The sequence below is a fragment of the Tetranychus urticae genome, chromosome 1 (assembly GCF_039701765.1).
Source record: "Tetranychus urticae isolate SD_2017Ah chromosome 1, NJAU_TeUrti_SD_1.0, whole genome shotgun sequence".
In the NCBI taxonomy this organism is placed as follows: Eukaryota; Metazoa; Arthropoda; class Arachnida; order Trombidiformes; family Tetranychidae; genus Tetranychus; species Tetranychus urticae.
In genome coordinates, this window is record NC_142958.1 from 23,859,787 (window position 1) to 23,885,752 (window position 25,966).

Sequence of the window (25,966 nt, forward strand, 5' to 3'; positions counted from 1 at the left end):
TTAGGATAAAATAAACTTTACTCATCAAAAAGCAGCAACTCTTGTGAATCACCTTACGGTTGGTTTAGATGTAAAATTTGTTGTGATTCATCTTGTTGATCAATTTGTAGTTAAACTAATAATGCAAAATAAGGCAATGAATCATTTCAAACTAACAGTTAAATATTGTCTTTACAATAACATCTTAACCTGAAAGAACCAGAAAAGTAAACCTAAAGTAACTTGAACCCTGTTGGGTTCAACTTTCAACCCAATTTTCTGGTTATCTACCAATTTCCATTCAACTTTCAATTGATCAATTATTGAAGTGAACCAAACTAATAATACCTTTTTTACATTATGAATTAAGGTGATGATTAAATTTAGTCGATGAAAAGAGGTAATATTTTTGCTCCGTTGTATTCATCTTTAGCTTACATTTTATCCCCTGTTCATCAATGTAATCAGCATTTTATAAGTTGAAATAACATGTATTGATCGTATTCCCATGACCGGTTACCTAGGATTTTTATTATGACTTGATTCACTCTACTTTCATCTATCAGTCTATTGCTCTTACCTTGATAATTTACTGATGATGAAGTAAAGGTTGAGGAAGATAAGATGATGAAGATAACTGAGGGAAAACTCAAGTCTTTTAGCTAAGTAAACAGAATGAGGGAAAAAAGATATAAAAAGGAGGAAAACCATTCATTGTTAGACAATTTCTTAAACAATTTTATCTCTTTTTTACCTATCATTTCCTTGTTACATTTACCTTCATTTTCATCCTCATCTTTAACTTTATCTTCATCTTTAACTTGGTTAACTTGACAAGCAAATGGTTTCATTCAACACTTGAAGTGTATCAGTTCAATGTTTCAAAAGGATTCATCATCATTATCATCATCAACTCATCAATTGTGATTGTGTTTTTAAGACACTTTGCAAGTTGCCAAAAATTAATTACCTTTCTGGTTTCTTTATTTCGTTTTGTATGGAAACAAATTTGCAATTTGAGACTAAATTTGTAATTTAGACAATCAACGGAATTGAACTTTAATTGCCTCTGAAAAAGAGTTTCATTTATCATGAAAAGTCAACTTGTTTACAATTTGGTATAAATTAACTTTCATGTTTTCATTTCAATTTACAGTTGAAAGTAACTACAAGCAATATGATTGCAATGATACTAATGAGTAAATCATTTCCACTAATTTCCAAATGATAACAGACGATGTCAAATGATGCAAATTAAGAAGGGAAAAAGGCAAATCTAATTTAACTCTCAACAATACATATAATTAAGCTTACATGTCAAATACATTCAACATTTACATTGTCATGGATGATTAAAATGATTTTGTCCTTTCAAAATGTTTCATTAAAAGATTCACTGTTCATAAGATGCACAAGATTCCAGCTTTAATCAAACCCAAAATGGTAAAGTAAAAATAAACCCAAAAAATGATCAGGCTGAGTAGAGATGAGCAAAAAACTGATCAACTTTAAATGTTTATCAGCATCAAATCACACATTAGTTTAATTAAAGTTACCAATATGACTGTTCATCAGTTTTTAATGTCATTAGAAGGCAAAATAATTTGATGATTCAGGTTGAAATTTGAGTTGAAATTTAAAGCTCAAATGTGCAAGTCAAGGTTTAAGGTTGCTTCAACTTTAATCATCAAAGTAACTGGCAACCTTTGACTCCGTAAACCTGATAAATGTACATTTTTTGTACCAACTCAATGATTAATTAAAATGAAATATTTATTCGGATCAACTTTACTCACTAAAAATAGTAATCACTCGGGTTAAATCAGTTTTTTCCTAGTTGACCCAATAATGTTGACTTCAAATCTCCCAGCAACACTTTTATGATTTTAAATAAAATGAATTATTTATCAGAAATCAAATCAAAAGTAACCACCGTTTCCATTAGACTTACCAAGTGTAATGTCTAATGAAATCAAACTTTAATAACCAACATGAGCCAATAATCAAATGTCAATCCGAACTGAATGTCATCAATTCGTTACTACAATAATGCAAGATAACCCGATATTTCCCATTTAGACTTGAAAATTGTTAGTTTTTGGGTGAAATCAGCTTAGCCAGCAAAAGTCGAGTCATTTTCCAAGTCTAGTTGAATCAATTTGTCCATACAATAATGCAAAATAACCAGAGTAACTACCGAGATTTACAAGTCTGTTTAACTCCAAGACTTAAACCATTTACTCTGAAAAACTTGAGCTCGTAAAGCATTTGAAAAGAGCAAAAAATTAATAAATTTATCGATTGTAAATGTTCAATTTTGTGAGTTTAATTTTGAATCAGTAGACCGTCCAAACAGTGAAACATAATGGCATTTGAAAAATACTTGTTTATAGATGAATGTTGAAAGTGGCAACTTTCACTGTTTAACATTCAATTCAAAGTTTATTCATGAATAGTAAATATCAACATTTTGTTCCCTTACCTTTCCCAACCTTGATGAGACAACAAGAAAAAGCAAGGGCAAAAAATGAAGCCAATGTGAAGCCAAACAGATACTTAAATGTTGATTCAGCTGATAAACCATGAACAATCTCATTTACCTGACTTTTCAACTTCACAAGCATCATCATCACCACCATCTTCATCATAATCTTCATCTTGCTACATTTTACTTTTCTAGCAACTTAACTCTACTTGAAACATGAATAATGTTAATTTATCAATTTTCAAAATCATGTTCAACTTCATCTTTTTTTTCGAGTTCTCAAAAAAAAGACAAGAAAATGTTGGCTGTTTAAAAACTCCCAGGAAAGGTTGTTATTATCATCATTAACATCACTTTTATTTCAATTGAAATTGCAAGTTGACTTGATTAGAGTTGTGTGTTGTAATGGCAATTATTTTAATAAATAAATGATTCTTAAGCTATTTACCATGTCAATATCATGTAATTTATATAATTGGATACTCATGTTGTTGCTTTATTGTACTTTGAAACCTTTCACAGTATGATCATTGTTACTGCCTTGTTATTAATCAATTATATTCAAAGTTTCATTTTGTCTTTTTACCTCTTCACCATCAGATTAATCTTCCCTCTGAACACTTCTCATGAAATCAGATAATAATAAGCAGTACAATTTCACTGTTTGTTTTTTTTCTTCACTTTTTCATCTTCTTTTCCCTTTTGCTTCAGGCAATGAAAGGAGAAGAAGAAGAAGAAGAAGTAAAACTAGAAAAGTTTCAGGTAAAACTGAATAGCGATAAAAGTCGATGGAAATGAATTTTTCTCAGGAATCTGAAACTCTTCTTAACAGTTGCACATTAAATTGTTTTCCTCTTAAGTTGCTTCAGTTATTGGACAGATTCTTTGCTAATTGTTAATCATCTCATCAGGACAACATTGTTTCATGTAATTCACTTCAACTGCTTCAGGCCATTTCAATGGTACAACGGTAATCATTATAATTGTAATGATAACCGTCTTCCTTTGTAATCATAAAGGTTACAAGTTTATTATCCTTAGGTGAATGCTGTTAATAACTAAACTGCATTTTTACACAATTTGTTTCAATGTAATCATTAAAGGTTCATTTATGTTCAGTTCATTGTTTAACCATTGATGGGTTTCACTTTTGATTGATTTCATAATTAATGTCTTTTTTGTTGTTTGGCTTCAAATTGAAACATTGAATTGTTTCATTTTCTGGTTCAATTTTGGTTCAATTATTATAATATTGTTTTCAGCATTTACTGAACACTTTTCAACCCAATCAATGATACCATTTGTTATACAATTGAACCACAAGTTTTGTATAAAAACCAATATTTTTGTTACTTCAAAGTCAATTGATTGATATTATAAAAGTCTTTTACTTTTTTTCATTAAAAGATACTTTTTGTTTTATTGATTTGTGATTATTAATGATGGTAGCTATTGACAGGTAACCATAATTAGTTTGAGATAATTAGATGATGAAATGTAAGTGAACAAATTTGAATTAGATTATATGGAAATTGGTTGTAATAAATATTGTAATAAAATGAGAGGCAAATTTTTTGCTCTCATTTCAAGTTTATATTTAGCTAATTCAAGCTAATAATGTTAATGTAAATATATTTATCGGATGGATCGATAAATTTCATGATGACAGATTGTGATGAAAGGCTAGAGTTTATCATCATGAATCAAGACGAACTAACATGAGAAAAGATGAGGAGAAATGAAACGCGCAAAATGAGGCAACTTGCGTGTGGCTCTTGATGGGACAAGAGTGACTTGCTAGGTTGAGGGTTGACGTAAGATCCAGTCAAATTGAAATCAATTGTCACGAGACAATTGAAATTTCATGAGAAAAGGAAAATTTGTGAAAAGATCGAAACATGAGAAAAGAAAATTAGAACTGAATAATTGAGACAAAATTTGAAATATTTTTTGGACTCTCTCGTTTTTATTGGTTTGAAAAATTGAATTATCGGTAAACCCAATTTAAATATTCATTACAATAGATTTTGAATTTCAATTCCCTTAACTTGGTCAAAGGTTTTGCACGAAAAGATGAGCTTATAAATCAATGCTTAACCAATCAAGTTATTTTGATGAGATGAGCTAATTTATGAAGGATTAATAATTTAATCATGGATTTGTTGAGTTTTAGTCAAAATGATAAGTTTCTAAATTCTGAAGTCACAAATCTCGACGAAAATGATTCGCTTAGTTATTTTATTTGAACTTCGAAATGGTCTAAGATTGGTGGTTAAATAGAGAGTCTTGATCTAGTGGGTTCTTCAGTTGATCATATTGGGTTGAATTATTTATTGATCATCCGATACACTCTGGACCTATCAATGGTGATCCATTAGCATTATTTTTACACTAATTTTGTTTGCATGTTAAAAGGGTGGAAATCTGGTTTGGAAAGTTCCATGGAAGAAAAAAATGAGCGAAGATGTGAAGGAATTGGATAAATTGGTCAAACTGATCAAATTGTCTAATCATCTAATAGGCTAATTCTCATGATAATTCATTGACTATTAGGGTAACATTAATCAGCATCATCTGTTTGATGTTTTTATCACCATTTTAATGTCTACAATTTGGTTGTTTTTGCGTTTGGATTCCTTTATGTTTGGATTCTTGCATGAACCCAACCTGACAAAATCTGGAAAGATTGTGCCGTTAGGTTTCTAAGACTAATCAAGTTAATCAAATGATATCTGAGAAAATGATGAGGATGACACGAACAGAAAATGATAACTTTCTCTGGAGTAATTAGGATAAAATTTGATTCTCAATCCTTGTGTTAAAGGTTTGATTAGCATGAAATGTAAGCTTCTTGGTTGACCAGTTGACTATTTACTGGTCATCATTAGAGTGATGCTCAAGTGTCTATCACTTGAAGGAAAAACTGTTCAAGGCGAATCACTTTGTTTCAACTAACCAGTTCATTGATTAAAAACTGATGAACCCAAATTTTTCATCCTCAAACGTTGACTAATTGATTTGTATATCGTACCAACGTATAATTCAATAGCTAATCAGGTGAACCATAAAATTTCAAACAATCAAAGAAGCTTTAAATTTTTCATCGATGAATTTCAATCAACTTGTCTTTAATGGTGTTTGCTGTGTAATGCAAATTTGGTACAAGATACAAGAAATTTGGTAATTGTTGTTACATCAAATTTCAATGTAATTAGATCCCCTTTAGCCATGTTAATTTTGCCTTTAAATATCGGTGAATTGAAACCATTTTTTGCATCCCTTGATATTCAGTATTTATTTTGTTTCATATTTTATCTTTTATTGTCAGGTAAAGTTACAACTGTATTAACCTCAACATTATCATTAATCACTTTGAATGGAACCAGAATTTAGGTTCAATTGTTAAACTCTTTTATTGGCATGTTTCATTCTGGGAGAAATGAAATATTGATGGGAATTTAGAAAAGGAAAGAATCATGATTGCTTCTCTAATCAATGTGTAAGGCTTAATCAATTTTCGTTAATTGTTGGTATTTATTTCAATTTTTAAATTAACTCGATTCGTTTGTAAAACGCGCTTTCTTTGTTTTCCCCCTTTTTACCGGTTTTTGTTTTCCCTTTACCAAGATTTTAATTTAACGGTTTTATAATAGCTTTTTTCAAACACTTAATTTTTAATTTTACTTTATGTGATTTATTTAATTGTTTTACATTTGTTTAGTTAAATGTAGTCTATTTAACGGATTGGGTTTGTATTGACCTTAAATTGTTTTTTTACTTGCACCTGTACATAACTTGCCTTTTATCCATTTTACTGGATAGATGAGATTGGACTGTTATCCCATGACTATGTAATGGAGGCTTACAAGTAAATTCTGGCTCAGACTGAATTGTTGAAATATGGATATTTTGTGTTCACCTACAACTGTTTATCGATGGATTAATCATGGTTAAACAAGGACACTTCTTACTAAATTATGATCGCCTGGCATTACAGAATGTAATGCATGCTTAATCTAGAGATTGTTTGTTCTCGCGTCAACCTAGGATAACATTTGTAATTACATTTTATATCAGATTTACCTTTAGGAACAAATTCTCATTTAATTTGATCCTTCTTGTTACTAGAGGGAACAAAATTTCATCTTTCCTGTTTATTCTACCCCCGTTTTCTGGATTTACATTCAAGTGGCTACTAAATATTGTTCATGAGCATTTGCCCTTTTCAAACTGTTTCCTGTTGAACCTGGTGAATTGACTTTAATGCCACTGCAACTGAACTGATCACCAAAATGGAAAATACATGGAATAATAGTGGAATATCAGAGAAAATAATAGTTTAAAATGAACTTGGCTTCCCGTATAATCTGACCATTCCAAGGAAAAAGGAAAACAGTTAAAGGCACAAACAGCAATATTGGCGACTTACATGCACACTTAACCCAGTTATACCCATCGTCAATTATTTTCATTCAATTGATTTAAGATGCAATCGTAATAATAATGTGAACTGAAAGAAGCCAGGAGAGTCAAGGAAAATCCAAATTTGCAGTTTCACCATAAGACTTGAAATGATTGCAATCAGAATAATTCAATCTCACTGAAATGAGAAAATTCAATTATTTCAACTGTCAACTATTAGCTGAGATGGAGCCCAAAAAATACAGCAAATAATATTGATGGCCAAAAAATAGTATTGCTGCTGCAGAAAAAAAAGACAAGTCTACCAAAAATTGGTAATCATCTGGTAATGATAATGGCGAAAGAGGTATTGATGAAGGAAAATATCATCACCAGTTTTTGGGTTTGCAGTTTTTTTAAACAACAACAAGAACATAATAATATTGAACAATCACACTTAATCTAATAGTGATTAAATGGCTGATAATGTGACCCTGTCTGGAACAGTTGATTGGAAGATATTGGATCAAATTGATTGCGACAAAATCTAATTCTAATGGAATTGCTGTTTCCCCAAGTTTTCACCATTGAACCAGCCAAGAGCACATAATCATCATCAATAATCACAATCTCAATTTACATAGGCAGACACATTAACTGTCTTCGCCTTTCCCCTTTGATACTATGCTCAATGATGAACAATTAATTTAATAATCATAATAACGGTGATAATGATGAACATAATAATGACAAGCTGCGGAAAAAATAATTAAAATGTCATTCCCTTTCTTAACCAGTGTTGATCCAATGGCATTAACTCTAATAATAGTCAACTTGTGACATTTTTATACCTTTGGGCAACGATAATCTACTTGTTTCTTTCCTATTTATAGTCTTAAGCAATTTAATCAAATCAATATCAATTGGACAATTATTACCATTCAATCTAGATAATGTAATAATCATATTTACCTAATAAGTTAATGCCAAAAAGTTGAGCCTCATCCAATGGACCTTTCATTAACTAAATTAATTTTGATAATTTGTACTTTCAAAAGACTGTAAAGTCTTCATGTTTTTCAGCTTTCATCATTGTCTACCTTTATTTTTAATTATAACAATTGTTGCCTTATCATGAATAAAACATTATTTTCAATAAACTTCCATTAAGAATCAGTTGTGCATGATAAACCAATTTCAATCTTGTTCATCACCAAGACTACCTTTAATGAAGACAATTGATCATTATAATCATTTAGATTGTGATTATTTTGCCTCTCTCTTTCCTACCTTTAATACCTTTCCAATGATTAATTAAAGGTTTACCTGATTGAGGTTATCTTTAATTGATATTATTAACTATTCCAAATCCTAATGGTTAAATGATTTACAATTTAGGGCCGATCCGATGAACCAAAAAATGTTAAAAATGTTGGTTAAATCTTTGTTAGTTGGCAATGTTTGTTTGATTTTGTTACGTCAGCAACATTAACACTGTCCGATCAAAAAATTAACAATCATTTCATTCATGCGCTTTTACATTTTTTCAGATTAAATTTCTTATCTTTTGATTATAAATTATTTTTAGTTACCTTTTAAAATCATTAAAAAACAAAAGATGGCGCTTTCTAATTAAGATTTAAAATGACATTAATCAAAATTGATTAATTTTAACAAACATTGCCAATAAACAAACATTTTGACAAACATTTTAGTTCATCGGATCGGCCCTTAAATGAGCAAAGATGAAATTATTGAAAGCTAAAAGGTTAAACATAGAAAGGAACTTGAAAATGGTCATTTCCCTGAAACTGGTCAAGAAGATAAAATGGTGAAGAGAATCAAGAAAGTTGATGAACATGAAGAACATGGGAAAACAAGTTATTTCAATTTAAGATAACCATTCACTTCCGATTCCTTTGTATTGACAAAGAATAGCCAAATGTTACATTTGTCTTGCAATCAAAAGTAACACCAATCAACCAGAAATAACCAATTTACCTCTGATTTTGCCAATCAGAGACTCTTTTCACTTCAAAACGTCTTTCAATATTTATTATCATTTGGAACAAAATTCAGTAATTTTCCCCTTTCCCTCATTTGAAAGTACAAAATGAACCCAAAACGAACCCATTTGATATGCAATGAATGTCAAGTAACTCTTTGTGTTGCCTCAACATTGGTAGCATCTTATCAAATGGAAATTGTTTTCATGATGAAATTGAAACGAATACGCAAATTGAACATTTTAAAATGATATTTTCTCTTCTCTGATTAAATTACTGTAACAACAGAAAACCAGAAAAAAATGTAACTCAAACTGAATTTCCTTTTTGAAGCCTTTCCGTTTTCACTTGAAACCAACATATTAATTTCATTATTTTGCTCTTACCCTTTACATCAACGATAATACCAAAATGATGAAAAAAAACATTCTACAGGTTGAATTGAAGGGAAGGATAAAAAAAATTGTTGCTTCATTTCGCATCCATTGAGATGTTAAAATTGAATTTAAAATTTATCTCAGAATTTAAAATTTGGTAAACTTGTCAAGGTAAACTAGGAAAAGGTAGGCAACTTAAAAAACTCGGAAATTCACGAAAAAAGTATTGATAAAAAGTTTCAAAAAGGGAAAAAAGATGATGATGATAAAAGATAGGAAAAGATGAAGACATTACATTCAATTTAACTTGTGATTTTGCCTTGAAAAGCAAAAACACTCCCAAGCCATAATACATTTACTTTGAGATTTTTTGTGCTTCGTCCTCATTCAACTTATCAGTTATTTTAATATCTGAAAAGGTTTACCAGAAACAACAAGAGCAAACAAAAAAGATAACAAAAGCTGAGGTAAAAATGGTAATAAGAGAAACAAAAATATCAAAATAAATCTAATATTTTTTGCTCTTTTTGTTTCATCAAATGTTTATCAAACAGAGAGGAAAACAAGTGAAAGGCTTTTATCCTTTTCGCCATTTCGCAGTCATCATTGGGAATAATTTCATCTCTAGTAACAAGCAAGAGACACGAAATTCATCATATTTTATTCCCAGAATTCACAGGTAAATTCAAATGATAAATATCATGAATGATGAATGGAAATGTGAACAAATTGTTGCAATATTGACAAGGTTTGAAAGTAAAGCTGAAAAGATGAAAAAATATTGAAAAAAAGATTTCTGTTTTTTACTTGTTGAACATTTTTACCTTGTTTTAGGTTCATCATTAGCTTTGTTGGGGAATGATGAAAATGACGAGAAAAGACTAAAGATTTGGGAATCAACAGGGAATTTGATTTACATTTTGCTTTTCAGAAGTTTAACCATTTGATCGCAAGTGTTGACCCGTCTGTTTACATTTGGTCAGTGAAAAGATGAAAAGTGAAATTGATGTAAATTTAGAGTTGAAACCTTTTCCTCTGTAAATTGAAAATTGAAAAGTTGACAGTTTAATGGTCAATTGTTAACAGCCTTTTGATCATGATTGAGTAGCTTTCCTCTCTCATCATCTTTAAATCAATTTCATTTCAATTGCCTATTCTTTATTCAATGTGATTATTTTTATTCCTGTTCGTGTCCATCACTTTTCCTGTATTTACTTGGATATTATTTATTGCCAGTGAAACAGTTATCAATAAGATAACAATAATTGGTTGCTGTTGTTGTTTGTTTTTGTTTCTTGGGATTGACTTGCAAACAAACAACTTTCCACTGGTTAAGTGATATTGAAGGATTGGTTAAGAGGGAAAGGTTAAAGTTTCAATATAAGGTTATCAGGAAATGAAATTTTCATTGCAATGGAAAGAAACAAATGAAGGGAAGCCAAATCAGGGAATAATTTCACTGAAAACCTTTTCCTTTTCAGGCTTAAGGGTCAAACTTTTAGTTTCCACTGTTTGTCAATGTTGATGATGATGAGGATGATAATGATGAGGTTAAAGATGATAAAGGAAACCAAATTTGACCTCATTCTCAATCAACTTGAATCAACTTTATCTGCTTCTTTAGTGAAACATTTTTCAAAAGGCATGATAATCAGAGGATGAATTTTCCAGTTTTTCAATAAATTTTAGGTGAATGAGTTTTGGGTAAAAATAGTTTTTCGGCAATTTTGGGATTCTATGGTAAAGTCTGTCTTTCAAGGGAAATGATCAGTTTAGCCTTTTGTTTTTGATTTGAGCCAATTTAACTATTCAATTGCGTGTTCAAGGTAAAGTTAGCAATTTTCTGATTCGTTTTTAATTATCGTGATTTCTTTCGATGATTGAAACAAACTTGCATTTCGTGACTGCAAATTTTCCCACAAAATTGGAGTGAAAATTTTATGAAACATAAATGGACACTTTCCAGTTCCAAGTCATCTGTAAATATTGATTTGAAAAAACAAAGAAAATTAAATATTAAAGAAGCAGAATTTTTCTAAATTAGTTTAATCTATTCAATAATTCATGATGAGCTATCCACAGCCAGAAATTTAAACGAAATATGCTTGAAAAATTTTGCGATTCGATGAGTTCTGTTCAGATAATTTCTTAAAAGTTTTTGTCTTTCAAATGATATAAGAGTGAAAGAAATATAAGATTGAATGAATAGACCGAAAGTTTAAAGTCCTAATATCACATTGGAATCGAATTGAAAAAATCTAAAAAATCTAAAAATTCCAAATGAATTATTCCAAAAGCAACTCTAGTTATTTATTTCCAGAGCCAGTTCACTTTGTGTTGTCTAGTTAATCAAAAATTGGTCAACGATTTTTGCATCTTTTCATGAAGTTGAATTTTCGCAAAATAGCAATTCGAATCAATTTTTTTATATTATTCATCAAATGAACCATTTGCATTTCAATTAGTAAACTCAATATTGAAATAATTAAAGTTGAAATTTGCTATTTGAACAGAAAAGAATAAAAAAGTTCTGAATTTTCAGAAAACTCATTTAGACTGTCCATTTTACTTGAGCAATTTTGAAGCAACAAACTTGGATAAAAAAAAGTAAGAAAAGTAGCAAATGAAAAATTTGGAAATTCGTTGAATCGTAAAGAAAAGTTTTTTTTTCATTTCATGATGAAAACATTTTTAAACGGATTAAAGAGCTTTTCTCAGTTTCATTTGTTTCAGCCAATTGATGTTGAGATATAAAGGGAAGAAGAAGAAGTTGAATCGCGAAAAGCCTACAGCTGACTGTGAAAGGCCATCTTAATCACCTTCCATGGCCACCAATCATCTCGAACTACATAACTTTGTTTTAACCCAAGACACACACTTGGATGTTGTTTGCCATTGAGTCAAAATTACACTCTTTTAGTTTACAGTCTGTTGAGTTTTGACAGTAAATGAATAGATTCCAGTTGAGTTTCAACAGAAGTTGAATTTTTCTTGCCAAACTCTTCTACCTAATCTACTGATATCTAGTGAAGGATGATAAAATGTAATATCATGAAAGTGAAAAGGCAAGGATGAACAGGGAAAAAAGGGAACAGATAACAGAACGGATTAATTTTTGGTTAAAATCCTAAACTCGGTTTAACACACATTTTTTTATCGCAGTTTCATGATGAGAATGGTGAAAAATGTTGCCAAAAGTTGAACTATTCAGTTGAACATGAGAACCTTTTTTCAGCTCAATTTTCTTTCTTTCCTTTCTTCAATTCCATTCTAGCAAAAATTTGAAAATTGAAAATTTTTCTTCTCTTCTCCTTTCAAATGATAATTTCTTTTCCATTGGAATGTTTCATGTCAATAAAAGTTGATGGATTCTTCATGGTTTACCTTCCAACAATCTCAACTATCAGATAATTATCAATTATCAGAAGGAAAATTTTCTCATAACATTTCATTTCCATGTTATTATTGCCATCAACTGGGAGTGAAAATTTCAAGGGAATGTTGAAAAGTTGGTTTCTTGATAAATTCTCAGAGTTTTACTTCTCATGTAACTAAAAAGCTTTCTGATTTCATTCTTTTTCGAATTTTTCAAATTTTCTTTTCTGCTTCAAGCAAATGGAAACTTTTTGGACAAATTTGCACTTCTTTCTTTCAGGTTACAGTCTTTTTTTTCATCACCTTATGTGAGATTCAACTGAATCACTTGGAATGAAAAGAGGAAGGAAAAGTTTGATTCAAAGTTTTCATTTCAAATTTGGCTTTTCATTACCAACTTGACACATTTATTGTTACATTCAGAGTGAAATGTTGGTGTGCAAATGTTTCATCAATTGTGACCATTTCTGTGTGTTGATCAAGTTAACTTTAATTCAATCATTTCTTGTTATTCAATGTCAACTTGTTTGGATAAATTTATGTTAAACGAGAAAAAAAAGTTCAGAATTTCTTTCAATCATTTGATTGGTTTATCCTGAATTAGTAAATTGGATTGAGTTTTAACTTGATTGGGAAATGTTTGAGTTGATTTAATTCAATTTTTACTTGCAAATTAACAGTTCAAGTTAAGTTTACAGTTTAATTAACTCCATTTTCAGAGTTACATCCAATTAAAGGGATTAAAAGTAGACTGAACAAGTTTGGTGTAAAATGGATTCAGCAAAATGAGTTGAACTGAAGAATGAGCCAATTTGAAAGTCTTTTAGTTTCTTAATCAATTACAAGAAATTAAATTTACGCAAAAAAAGACTCATTTGACACTTTAGATCCAAATTATTGAGAATTAATTTGACAGAAAAATGTTTTCAACTTGAAATGGCAAAATCGTAAAAATCTTAAATTATTAGTGAATGAAGAATGCATTTTGAAATGAAAAAATTTCATGAAAAATCAGAAAAAATGTTTTTTACTTTCAATTCTTTTCATGATAAAATTGACAAAGAACAGGTTCATCATTGAAGTCATTCTTCAAAAAAACATTTTCCCAATGAATCTCGAGTTTGATATCATAATTCAATGAAAATAAGCATTTTTTGGAAATGGATAACAATTTGAATCAATTAATAATTTGGTCCTTTGGCTTGCAACAAATTAGTTATGCAAATGAAATCAAAATAATAATCCAAGATTCAAAGTTAGTGTTCTGTTAAAACTGAATTGATCAGTTGAATCAAGTTTGAATATGATCTGAGGTAGGGGCTAAAGTAAAGAATAGCCAAAAAAGATTCTGAAAAGATTTCAAATGAGCGTGAAATGCATTTCCATTCCGAAAGGATATCGACATTAAAAGGCTCATTTACTTGTTATAATGAGAATTGAATAAAATTAAATGGCAACTTCATTGAAACTCAAGACTTGATATTTCCGCTGAACATACATTTTCCATTGATCTTTATTTATGAATGAATCGCTCAGATAATCAAATGAAAAGTGCAAAATAATTTTCTCTTTCAAGTGAAAAGGTTGAAAATGAATGTTTCCAAGTAAACATGAAAATCATAGTTTGTTTTGTTGCAATACATTAATCAAATATGATGAAAGTGTTTGAAAAACAAATCGCAAAATCAGAGCATGACAATCATGGAAACAGAGATAATCAATAAAAGAATTGAAATTTCATCTTTTTACTCAACAGTCAAGGTTCCCTGAATTTTCATCCTCATGTCCAATAGGTTAACACAAAAATGTGAACAAATTATCATTAAAAGTTGAACTGGCTGGAAGAAACAAAACAAACTGAAAGGCAAAAATGAAAAGATGATATTAATTTGAAGACAAGATGATCATTAATAATTGAAAATAAATGAAAAGCCAAGCATCATGATGATGATGATTACTAGTTTATTAGTGAAATTGGATATCATGATGATCATGATGATCACTTATCATTAACTTTGTAAAACTCGGTCAACCGATAACATGCTTTTACAGGTTAAACCAAAGAATCCAAATAATGGAGTGAACCTGATGAAAAGGGAGTGAAAAAGGCAGGAAAGAAAACAAAAAACTATGAAAATGTTTCAGAATAAAAATGATTTTCTCTCTTCTCAATATTGTATTCACATTTTAGATGGAAAGTGAGACAAAATTTAATCAGTAAAACTATCGATTGTTAATAATGAGGATAAAAATTAAATCAGTTGATCGTATTAGAAGGTAAAATTGTGATTCAACTTTAATACCGTGACAATGAATGGTTGATGAACACATACTTCAGGTTGATAACCTAATATAATCTGGAGCCAAAATTGAAGCAAAAAGTTTAACCATCTCTTCATCATTCAAATAATTAACTTGCGATTTTGATTCAAATTTTATTCTTTTTCCTCTTCTCTCATCATTTTCAATCAACTCTCTATTCATGAGCAACCCACACTTTTCCATCAAATCTCATGATAATATCTTCAATCTGAATCATTCGGTTAAATGATTTTGGCTCAATTTACATCAACACTTGATGAATACTTTTATTGATTTTGACCGATTCGTTAATTTCATTGATTTTTAATTGACTCTGAAAATCTTCATTTTCATCTTTTCTTCGACTTCTCCTTTTTCCGAATTTCCGTATTTCAAGATTTTCGATTTTCATGTTCATTTTTTTCTCTTTTCAGGTTTAACCATTTTGGATATTTTTTGCTTCAATTGGATTTGATATCAACTCGATATGATTTTAAGGTGAGTTTGATTTTTGATTCATTGAACGCTTAATGGGTTGTTCCTGGTTATTACATTGAATTTTTGGGTTCAGTCTTTTTTGTTCTTAATCATGATTCCAATGGTTTAATCCTGCGTTAATGACCTTGATAAACTTTTATCATTATCATGATGAGCACAATTTGGATGACAGAAAAATGTGTTCAAAGATCTTTTCCTTTTCTTCAACTAATTGAGTTAAACTCATCATTAACCATTAAAGGTTAACCTTTAACCTCCTCTGAAAGATGGACACAAGTGACAGTTATGATTGATTAACTAATGATGAACAGTGAAGCGACTCAACTCAAAGGTGATCAAAAGTGAAATGTTGCTAAGCAAACTTGTCAACATTTGTTTCCCTGAAAATTTAAATCTTCAATTTTACAAACTGAATGCTTGGACAAAGTCAAATTATGAATTTAATTCAAAGACTTTTTCAAATTGAAATCTTTAGGCAAAGTGTTGACCTTTTGAATATTTCATTGCTAATGGTTAGAACTGATCAAAGTTTGATTCCCTGAAATTGTCTTTTCTTCCCTTCAAATAGTTGTAACGTAAAATGAATAATGATTTTCATTGTTTATCAAATTGATTGATAATCGTTTCAATGTGATCGCACAAAGTGTCGAGTAAACATGGTCAAAGGTTGAAGGAATGTTGACTGGGAATGACATTTCCAGAGAATCGCAATAATCTGAAACAATGAAATTCAACATTCTAAATGAATGTCTAACAACTCATGCAAGTCTCTTTAATTAGTGCATTTCAAAAGTTGAATTCGTAGTTGCATCAAGATTACAGATAACGATTTCTCGCTCAATTGTTTTCACTTGTAACTGTCTAAGAGCAGGATCTCAATGTTGCTGTAAATGCCTTTCCAATTTCAATAATAACAGCAATTTTAACTCTGTCTCTAAAAGCTTTTCATGATATTTATCATGAACGACAATTGTTTGTCCAAAAGTTGCAATTGAATGGAACGTTCATTTTGACAGAAACTAAATCTGATGTTCTTTCATTGTTATTATTTTCAATTTGTATTGGAAAGCATCGATTGAGATGAAAGCTTTTCTTCGCTCAATCCTGGACAACCACTTAATTAAGTTAATTAAGTGAGGAATTCATTTGATCACAAATTCAGCAGTGAATCTTTGGATGATGCACTTTACAAGGGAAAGTTGCCAGTCGACTGATTGTTGCATTTACAGGTTACAATATTGTCTTTTTGTATTTGCAAGTGTCAAGGGAAGGAGAAGGCATTAAAAGTAATAAAAGTACAAAAATACTTGAATATTGAAGCACCATGTTTGCGAAGCTATTGATGAATCAGATTATTAATAGGAAAACTATGTTTTCATCAGATTAAACAGGAACTCGAGACTTGAAGGGAATTCATTATTGATGTTATAAAAGTCATTTTTTAATGATTATGAATGGTTACGAGCAAAAATGTTACTTTATAATGATGAGAGTCATTAATTTGGTAATAAAATGTAAAAATGCAACTCAATGGTTACTATGAATAGGTTTCAACATGGAATCATAAGCTGATAATAAAGTTGAACGGAATGATAATAGCAAACAAACTCTTCTCTAATTGGTGCTTAACTAGACTCAATTGTACTTAAACTGTGCAAAGAGCCCATGTCAACACTCTTAGCTTCTCAGGTCAAGGTGAAAATCAACTTGACTTGCTTAAATAACCGTTCAAAATTTTTATAGTTTTGCTCAAAAAGTTCATAAAAGTTTACTTCGTTTACAAACGTTTTGCGTGATAACTCTACAAGAATGGCACTAAAACAAATATGCTCCAGAAATGTGAACATCGAATAATTGCACGCATGAAGTAATTCCTCTTGATGGCGGTCCCGCGATCCTTTATTTTGTTAGCGTTAGTGAATTTATTTCTACGCTCTACTCTGGGTATTTTTAATCCTTGACGCCAGTTTATGCTAATAAGAACCATAAGTCAGATCTTTATGATATTCGGCCAGTAGAATTTTTAAATTGAAGAACCATAATTTGAAATATCAAGACCATTCAAGCTTTCGTAGTTATCTGACCTCTAAATGACATTCAATCGTCTCTTTTTACCAGTCATTGATTGTCTTTCAACTAAAATTATTTGCATTTCATGAGTTTTAAAACTTTTTTCGACCTTTGAGCCATATCTCGATAGATATCCTTGATTTAATCATTAATTAAAGTGCTTGTCAAATTAATTTTTGAATGACCTTCAAATGACCTCAAAGCTCAAAAGTCAAAATTCTGAAATTAAACTCAAATGGCCTTGAAAATTTGAAAATCCCGTCTGTCTGATGAACTGATCCGTTCTCAATTTTTAAAAAGCAAACTTATAAATAATAATCAACTTAAAAATGTCCTCTGGTGACAATCCATTAAGTCAGGTTTCCATTACAATCGTCTGTAAAAACGGAAGATACCATTAGTACCATTCAGCAAAAGTCAATATAAAGATAGATCTAATACAATCGATAGGTGGGAAAATGAATGATTGATATAAATACTGCATTTACCAGACAATAAGCATTTTACGTTAATTATGCATTATTTTTACCACTGACGAGTCAACAGATACTGATTGAGATTGATGCTAAAAATAGCAAGTGATGCAATTTTACAATCAACAGTCTGGGAATCTTAAATCATGGATTTATCACTTTTATTCAACATGCATGATTATAAAACAATTTTGCTGAGTAACAACCTTATTGAAGCAAATTAAATTAAGTTTCATCTTGTTTCTGTTGACGGAGCAAACATTATGATGATAAAATGGAAACATGTGAACAAAAGTAATAACCTGATTATCAGAATGACAAATATAGCCAACAATGTCTAACCTTTTTCATGTAACAATCAACAGCCAAAACGAGCAACACTTTTTCACCTGGAATCAAATTATCAAACATTTAAAAGCAAATGTTGTTCATGTTTCCAATCCAAAGGATTAAAATGTTTCTGATAAAAATTGTGTGAAAAAAATGGAAAGTAATCAAATATTCAAACGTTTTTCACTCTCATCTTTCCTGTTAATCAAATAACACAAAATAATAATGAATGTTAACCAGTTTAAAACTAAATGCTTGTTCAGTCATCATCCTGGGAATTGAACTGGCAAAAGCAAAGTTGAAGCAAAAATCGTTACAAGAATGAAATTGAAAGATTAACGATTAAAACTTAAATTGTTGAATAAAATTATTACTTTTCGTAATGGAAAATGGAGAGAAAAAAAAGAAATTAAATTTGGAATTAACTTTCATCCAACTTTTCAAGTCAACATTAAAATGATAATCATTTTAAATTATCATTTTGTTAATTCCATGTTATTATTATATTCATTGACATGAAAATTGAAATTCAAACAAAATTCATCAGAGAATTGACTGAAGACCCGAGCAAAGAGAAAAGTGTTCAACATTATAATTATCAAGTGAACCAAAATTGAATCCAATTTCACCAACGAAAATGAAGAATTCTGAGAAAATTTCAATTTCTCATGAATAAAGTAAACTTTAAAATGAAATTAAATGATTCATTCGCACAATTTCATGAAAGATTTTGGTCAAGAATGAAAAATCTTAACCAATCTGAACTTCGATGAAAACATGAGTTTCATTAAAATGTAAATGTTTGAACATTTGAAGAGATCATGAAAAGTTGAATAATGGAAAAAAATGAAGAAAAAAATTGACAGAATTTTTTCTTTTATTTTTTTCGTCCAATTTCGTGTTGTAAATGATCGAGTGAATGAAATGTTTAAATAATTTTGTTAAACTGCAAATGATATTCATCTATTTACTTCAATTGTAACACCTTGAAATTATAAAAGAAAAAGATGAAACTTCGAAAGTTTTTTCTTTTCTTTTCATTTGCATTCTATCTTCTGATTCTTTGTTGCCATGGAAACGTTCTCTGTCTGAAAACTATTTGCTATTGAGATATTTTTTGTGCTTCTTTTCACCCCATCATCATCATTATCATCTATTATTCTGTTGAGTATTTTTTTCCTTCTCTTTCTTATCTTTACATGTTTCCATGCAATATTTTCTGCAACATTTTCCATATCTTTTTGCTTCATCACCATGTTTGCTCAACTTAAATGCATATTTTAATCTCATGATTGTGAACGAATTTTCTCTCAATCTCACCTGATTAATGATTTTCGATTCAACAAAATGATTGATTGAATCAAGTTTCATGTTAAGCTTATCATTAAACTTTGACATTGATAATAATTTCATGAATTCAGTCTGGATTGGGCGAAAAAAAGATTAAAATTTAAACCTAGAAATGAACTGAAACAGATATTATCAAGAAACCAAAATTTCGTAAAAATTTCAAGTTCAGATTTTCTAGATTAATCGAGTGAACATTAAATGTGATTTCATCGCTTTGAGCTGAAACTGAAAATTTGAAAGTAATCATGAATCGCAAGAGATTTAAGTTTCTTATGAAGTTCCATCAGAAAAAGTATTTAGAAATTATTCAAAAAGACTTTTCGAGTTTGAAAAATCGATTTATAACGAAAAAAAGATATTCTTAGAGATTTGTCAGAGTTTTAGTTCGACTTGAACATTGTCTGACAGCTTGATTGTAAATGAGGCAAACAGTTACATTGAGCAACTTCATTAACTCTGAATCTGTTCCTGGAATTTCATGGAATGAAGACAATAAAATGTTCAAAGATGTTGCTCAATCAGCGTTAAGTTACAAAAGATTAAAACAATTTGATTGGAAACCTTGAATTGGCTGAATTTATTTTTCGATTGAATTTCAACTCTCACAGTTGAATGCTCAAAATGGAAACACTTGACAAAACCAGAAATGAATTCATTATTAATTTGGAAGAAAATATTGAAGGAAAAACAATTTCAAATTCACAAGGAATGAAGCCAAAACAGAGATTATCTTTGTTGTCTAAACGTTAATAATACATGACAAAGTAACGTCCAACTCGATGATATTGTGACAAAAAGAGGAAGCTAAAAGTGTCTGCATTTGGTTAATACAATAGATCAATAAAGGATTAAATTTTGACTCGAAAATAACTTTAAAGTTCATGTTTAGTTTTCACCTTTAATCGCATCAACGAATAGGGGAAAAAGTTGAAAATTTTGGACATTTTGTTGATCTTCATTGGAAAATTGTTCAATTTTCAAAGTTTAACCAAAAAGTTATTGCAATCTTCTTGGACCAAGAATGAAGCGCAAAAACCTCGAGACTAATCAATTGTCCAAAAGTCATTTACATTTCTCGATTGATTAAGATTAACCAATCTTTTAATCAATACATTTTAATCAAAGTTTCCTTCCTCTTCTCATTTAACTGAAACCCTTTCAATTGAACAACCTTAAATCGATAAGTTTGTCTTTGCTCGATGCAACTGTGAATATACTTGACCAGTTTCAAAGGCAATGCTTGTCCCTTCTAACAATAAATCCAATGGTAAACATTTAAAGCAAATTTCACCCATTCAACACCTATTTATACTCAACATGAACATTGAAAATCTGGTCTCAACAATCACACAGTCAAGCTGATTTCAAATATTCAATCCATTTATTTCCATGGAAACTCGATTTTTTCTCCTTATTTTAGCCTTCATTTTTACTTCATGATAATCAATGAACTCTCATTGTTGTTATCAAGATGATGATAATGGCACTGATAATGGGTGAGACAATCTTGACAAGTTCATTGTTTGTTGCCAATGACTTTTACCTGGTCAATGCTTCACCAAAAGTGTATTAATAAAACAGTTTTTACTCGAGTTTGGATAAAAGTGGAAATGAAAGTTCGTTTTCTGGTTAAAAGGTTACATTCGCGTTTTATTTTTACTCGATAATCAACCTTCATGATAAACATGATTAATGCCCTTTTCTGCTTCCAATGAATACAGTAAGGTTGAATAACGTTTTCATTATTGTTGTTATAATAGTTTCAATATTGTATAATAAATAGTAAAAGGAAAAAGGTCTAATTTTTTGTCTCATTTAACGTTACATTCAATTTGTTTTTCACAAAAAACCTGCAAACGGTCCAACTAACAAACGATAATTTCCATTGATTAATCATTTATAAGTTGAATGGCTTGTTGTTTGCGAAATGAAAATGATTACTTCCTTTTCCTTTCGTTATTCATTTAAACAGAGTCTGTTTATAGCTCATTATTTTCATGGTAAATAAACTAATTTGATTTAACTTAACCTTCTTAATTAATACTTTAATCTTGAAAGATATTTCATTTAGCAGAGTTTCATTTGTTAGCAAAAACAAAAAGCTTTGCTTATTCGAATGCTCAACTAATTTCTAGCTCAAATATTTGAATCTAAATATTTCCAACTCCATGTTCCAACTCAATCAGTTATTTCTTGAGTTTCATTTCATTCCTTTGCACTTCACTCAGCTTCACTGGCAAATGAAAGTGAATTGGAAATTTAATTGTAATCTTTTCTAAGCTGTCTTGAGAGAGGAGGTTCTTTGTGACGGAATCTCCAAAAAATATTTAAAAAATATAAACAAAAGTTTGTAGCGTTTAAGCGCAACGTATCGGTAAATATACTTTTAAATGGTAATAGTATCAAAGAACCAGGCATCATTTTCCTAAAATTTCTTGGATCAATGGTATAAAAAATCATTGTTCATCTCATGTAATAGTCGTCCTCACATCGAATACATTTTTCAACTTCTTTCCAGTTTTCCCTCTTTCGTCTCTTTTTCTGCATCATTTGAACAAAAATTTCATTACGCGTTGATCTTCTAACTGTTTCCATTGATCAGATGTTAAGTCACATCTTCCATAAACTTGAATTGCATATTTGACCAATTAAGAATCTTGAGGTAAAGGAACCGATGAACTTGAATCACTTTCTTCATCATAATCATCTGTTGGACTAGAGATTGGTGTAGATGATGATGGCTCAGACCAGCGATTTTCTACTCTTTTCCATCCAATGGATTTCGATCGTCCTGGTCTTGTAAAGCAGAAAATTGTTCGGGAACGGCAGACCATGACGATGATGATGCAGATGGTGGTGTGGACGATTCGAAACTAGCTGCTCTTGTTTTAGCTTCCTTCAGCTCTTCAGCTCTTCCACTCATCCTTTTTAATATTGGTGACTCACATTATCTTACTGGTATAACCATCTTAGTTTTTTCATATAAGTAATATTAGGTAGTTCAAGCGACTGCGAACCTAATCATGATGTGCAGGTAACAAGTCAAATTTATTAGAAGTACTCGCCGCGCGCGGCTATACATTTTTGAAATCTAGTAATAATTTCACCAAAACCTCGTTCGTACCAAGACTGAAACTGAGCGCTAAAAAAGCTCTCGATTTCCGCTTGTAGCTCCGAAATGGACTCAAATCTCCGTCCACGGGTGTATCTCTTTAAATTCGAAATGTTTCCCGTAGTTCCGCTCTGACTCTTTTTGGCAGCTCTTTCGGGTCTGAAACCCACATCTTTGACTCGGGAACTGTCTCTGAATCATATTGGAATCCACGTTTCATCCATTGTGAAGATGGATTTCATAAACCGATCCTGGCCACGTTTATGAAGGCTTAAAGCCGCTCGACACATGACCCTTTGCTTCTTTTGCGCATCTGTCAACGAGTAGGGAACGGCAACTGGTGCAAGCTTTCTTCTTACCGAGCATGTTGCTAACGTTATGCATGGTGCCGTTAGAAACATGAAAGCGTAGGACCGTCAATTTTTTGTCATTCTGCAAGGCTGAGGCCACAGCGTGGCACTAATTTCGAATAGTCGATTTCGATTTCACTTCCTTTCGGAGTCCTGTCTTGAATATGTGTTCCCCAATTTTAACCTAATGGTACCACCTTTTGATGAACGAGATGTTTGGGTATTTTTCACCATAAGTTTGTTCCAGGTCCCGTGCCTTTTCTTTTAGCGACATGCCTTTTCTGATAACAGTTCAAAATAACGCTTAGGAATTTTTCTTATGCCTAAGCATATAAGCATAGAATGAATGCTGCAACTCGAAAACGTCAAATTGTCAAACTCTATTTTTTTATTGTGATGATTCTCCTGATTTGACCTGCCAGTCGCCAGGAAAAAAAACCAAAAAAGATAGAGAATACCTGTTGAAAATCGTAAATTCAAAAAAAAATTTTCTAAGCTTTAGCATGCATTCTCTATGGGTAGAGATAGAGTAGCGAAACAGAAAACTAGAATTTTTTTTTGATTTTGCAATATATTATCATATAATTGTTTTGTGCTTAAAAAGCGTTGTACTTACCTGATATTCGTCCGATATTTCCGAAATTCAGCAAAATAAGTAATTATCGAAATTATTTAATTATTTACCTCAAAATCATTATAAATGCATTGCGCATAACAAATTCTATTCTACATCTTGGCTCGACTATCGGGCAGCTAGTGATCTGCCACCAGGCGGGCGAGTCCAGACTGAAAAGCCGATGCAGTCAGCAGCGCAAAGTGGTACGGCAAAAACATGTTGGGTGCCCCTTCGGCGTTGCACTTTTTTCATGCTGAATGCTGCTGGTCCTGGTGCTGAGGCCTATTCTGCAGAACCGGTAAGTGTAGCCTTGCACCTACCAAGTCAACTCCTCCTCATTGCAAGCTTTGACCGATTCGAGGTTTTCTGAAAGCAACCCAAAAGATTTTTCATCACGGCCACCCCTGCGTTTGCTTCCAGGCGGTTGCAATCTTTTATAAGCATTAAGGTTTCCTCCCAATGGGACACTCCAACCAGGGTACGTTTTCCTCTGCATTTGATGTAGCCCCTCCGTTTAATGCCCTTGATTGGGTGTTCACCCGTTGCAGCGGTTGCGGTCGCTGTTGATGATGTTGGTGTTTGGCTGGCCATAGTTTTGTTCACACGCAGTGAAATAACAAGAGTGATGTTTATTGTTGGATAGTCGGAAGATGAAGAAGGATGAATAAAATCTAAAGATACAACTCGGTTTATATACTAACTCTACATAAAGATAACTTATCGGTCATCATCTTAAGTGCTTTTCTGAAAAAATCACAAGCTTTGTTACCCTTATTGAGACCTGGATCAGATGGGATAAATCATTGATGATTGAAAATCATGATGAAACTTTGATCTTCAAATCAATATGTTTGCCACAGGCTATCATTAAGAATTTTGGCTCTTACGTTAATTGATTTTATTATTCTTAAGACCGATAACACCTAGCCTACAAAATAGACTTGCAGTTTACACTGCAGTACTTCACTTCAGTCAACCTGTGGAGGTAGTATCTCTTGATCGTTTCGGCTGTTGAGAACTCTGCTGCTATTAGTCTACAGAATATGCTAGGGTAAGGATGTTGTAGGGACTTAGAGGGGCAAGCGCCATTCGCAACCAACAGAGCAATAACAGGTCTGCGATGCCCTCAAATGCCCGTGCTACACTGCATTGGTCATCGTGCTGTTTCCTTCTCCGAAATAATATTAAAATAATATTTGTTTGGGTTTTACGTTGCTGATGTGATTCGATTAGCTGTTAGCATTTTTTCAAACACTAACCAGAAAACTTTACATTTGCAAAATGTTCGCTCGAACAGAATTTCTGATGGAGAAGTATTAGCTAATCCTTTGATCATCTCAAAATATAACCCAGCAAAAAGACGTTGCCCTTTACCAATTATATTTGTGTTATCCTGTTACCTTTTAAGAACAATATGAATAAAAAGGAAAAATGTTTAGACAAAGTTCATTCATTTTTGTCATTCTTCAACTTTCAGTCTTTGTCTTCATCTGTTAGCCGAAGCTAATCTTTTCATCCTTCAACATAAAAGTTTACAAATCAAATTGTTTAAAAAATGACTTCTTCTTCTTCAATCCTCTCAAGTTGAAACATTTTTGTCATTGTCTTACATCGTCTATTGTCTGTATATTTAAACTTTTTCATCTTCAAAGGAAGAGAAACTTTTTTACCTTCAAAATATCAGGTAAAAAAAGCTTAACTTGAACAATGTTTAAAGTCACGTGAGATTAACTTTGAGCTTCTTTTCCTTCTCATCCTTCTTCTTCATCTTTTTCATCTTCACCTTTTGTCTAAGCTATTTATTTATAAACTGTATCTGATGAAACCAGTGAAATTAGAATGATAAATCAAATGAAGAAGGTGAAAACAGGGAAGAAAAGAAGAAGAAGAAGAAACAGAATCAGAAGATAACAAGGCAGAATAAGCAAATGACAGAAGAAGATGAAAATAAATAAATAAATATCATAATAGCGCAAAATAATATCCAAGTTATTCAACATTAGAATAATGTAAACATGGAATCTTGTGAGCATTCTGAGCACACAAGAGAAAATCAACAATGAATAGAACAAAAAGAAAAGATGAATTTCATGCAATGAAAGAGCAACACAGAGTAAACTGTAAACGCTGTTCAACTTTTCAACGTTTATCTCATTCCGTATTTACCATCACACTCCCAGTTCAACTCCCACTTATAATCTTTTCAACGTTCATCTGAAGCCTTATTATTTTCAACTTAATCA

At 31.0% G+C, this 25,966-nt stretch overlaps 1 protein-coding gene and 1 long non-coding RNA gene across 2 annotated transcripts in view; both read left to right on the top strand.

The window, feature by feature from the left end:
* The window catches only part of Elk (Eag-like K[+] channel), a 63,365-nt gene that overhangs the window by 4,583 nt on the left and 32,816 nt on the right, over positions 1-25,966 (top strand). The window contains exon 2 of the mRNA XM_015929701.3: positions 15,359-15,422. The gene's annotated coding sequence lies outside the window, so the exon portion shown is untranslated. The remainder of the gene's footprint in view (positions 1-15,358; positions 15,423-25,966) is intronic.
* LOC149094803 (uncharacterized) lies at positions 6,295-8,043 on the top strand. The gene is made up of 2 exons (XR_016199132.1): positions 6,295-6,521; positions 6,593-8,043. It is a non-coding gene; the product is annotated as an uncharacterized LOC149094803 (long non-coding RNA).